We start from the raw sequence: 2,166 nt of genomic DNA, 5'->3' as shown, positions 1-2,166 counted from the left end.
CTTCATAGAGTGTGGAGGGGATAAATACAGAAGAAAGATGTAGGTAGGTCAGATATCAACATGGATTTCTGAAAAGCCATAACTACTCATTCTATTAACTAATTACACTCCAAAAGGAATGAAAAATGAAAAAATACTATTTGTCTTGGTAGCTGGTGGTTAGTTCTTTAAACTAATGTTCATAAGGTGTGGAAGTTAACTGATGGTCTCCAACTGTATCTATCTCTTTAATTCAGATTCTGGGGATATAATATTTCTTGGAAAATGGAACATTAGTACAGATGGATTGAGAAAGACATTAAACTAGTGTGATTACTGTGAATATCATTGTGGTTGCATTAGAATTATGAGTCAAAACATGAATAGTTGTAAAATAGAGCACTGTAAAATTATAGAATGTGAGACTGATTCACCTGGTATTTTCAATTTCACTTGTTAACATTTTCCAGATTAATATATCTTTTTCAGTTGTACATACAGAAAACATTCTGTGGTCATCACTACTGTTTTAGGTTATAACAAGAATGAGGCAATTAAAACAATGGGCTGGAATCTGAGACATGATGAGAGTGGGTGTAGTACAGGCCCACAAAGTGAGCATTCTGGTATACAGATACGACTATGGCTGTATTTATTATCTATAATTTTCTGTATATACATCAGATACATGGAAGACATAGAAATGAAGTCTATGATGTACAGTCTGGAAGATCAAAGTTAAAGAGACAGGCTATTCAAGAATTAGTATGGAAAAGAGAATGATAATTTATCCAGTGTATCACACAAATTGATGTGTGCTCTATTTTTTTCAGATACATGAAATAAACTTCCACTAAGCTCTTAAGAGGAATAATACACTCTCCACTTACGTTCTCACTCAAGAATGTTCTTTATTCCAAGCTGGACTTGGAGTCCTGGCCAATATGTTTCTTCTTTGTTTCTATGTTTTCATAATCTTAGGTCTCAGACCTAAGCCCACGGACTTGATCTCCTGTCAATTGACTTTAATTCACATAATGATGTTCCTTAGTGCAGGGGATATTTGGCTTGGAGACTTATTCACATCACTGAACATTGAGAATGACTTCAAATGTAAGGTAACTTTTTATATAAAAGGGTGATGAGAGGCCTCTCTATCTGCACCACCTGTCTCCTGAGTGTGGTTCAGGCTGCCACTATCAGACCCAGTACCTCACTGTTAGCAAAATTTAAACGAAAAACTAAAAAAAATACATAATATATGCTTTCTTCTGTATTTTGTCTTTCAATATATCATTTAGTAGTACCTATATCTTCTTTGTTGGTGCTTATACCAACGTGAGTGGGACCAGTCAAATGAAGGTCAGTAAGCCTGCTCACTCTTAGTCATGAATCACATGTTCAGAGGAGTGATTTTAACAGTGACAACATCCAGAGATGTGTTTCTGTAATAGTCATGCTGACTACAAGCACATACATGGTGATTATCCTGTTCAGACATTGGAGGCAATTCAAGCATCTTCATAGCATCAGCCAGGTGAGAACATCCCCTGAAAAGGGCCATCCAGATTTTTGGTGCTCGTGGTTTTCTTTGTGGTCATGTATTGGGTAGACTTCATTATCTCAATGACCTCACTCCTGTTATGGAGGTACAATCCATTCCTCTTGGCTGTTCAGAAGTTTGTGATGAATGCCTATCCCACAATTACTCCATTGGTGCAAATCAGTTTTGATAACAGAATATAATTCTGCTGAAAAACTTGCAGTCAAAAATGCCACCACATATGTTTTTAAAAAGATGGTTCTCTCTTCTTTAAAAAGCTATCAATTTATTTCATGTTTATATGTACAAGTATTGTACCAGACTACATGCCTGTGTGCATTTCTGGTGTTCAGAGGTGAGAAGATGTCATGGCATCCTCTGGAGTTGGACTTACTGCTGAGTATAAATAATCAATTTTTTGTAGTACTAGTTAGTTTCCGAAATACAAATTCTTAAAATTTAATAATTCAAGTAGCAAAGCAAGATTCTTCTTATGATTTAATAAAATTTGTGCTATTACAATATGCATTCTTATTTCATTTCTCTTTCCAAATAGTAAAGAGTTCTTAAGATAAATGTACACAATATGGTGATAATTCCATATGATTCTCTTTCTCCTTTTAAAACTTTATATAGTAGAAATA

The 2,166-nt window shown here is 34.7% G+C and overlaps 1 pseudogene; it reads left to right on the top strand.

The window, feature by feature from the left end:
* Positions 1–621: 621 nt before the first annotated feature.
* LOC117720964 (putative vomeronasal receptor-like protein 4) lies at positions 622–1,725 on the top strand (annotated as a pseudogene).
* The last annotated feature ends 441 nt before the right edge of the window (positions 1,726–2,166 follow it).

This window comes from Arvicanthis niloticus, chromosome 15 (assembly GCF_011762505.2).
Source record: "Arvicanthis niloticus isolate mArvNil1 chromosome 15, mArvNil1.pat.X, whole genome shotgun sequence".
NCBI lineage: Eukaryota > Metazoa > Chordata > Mammalia > Rodentia > Muridae > Arvicanthis > Arvicanthis niloticus.
The sequence above is the reverse complement of the archived record's forward strand: the minus strand, read 5'-3'. Positions and strand labels throughout refer to the sequence as shown.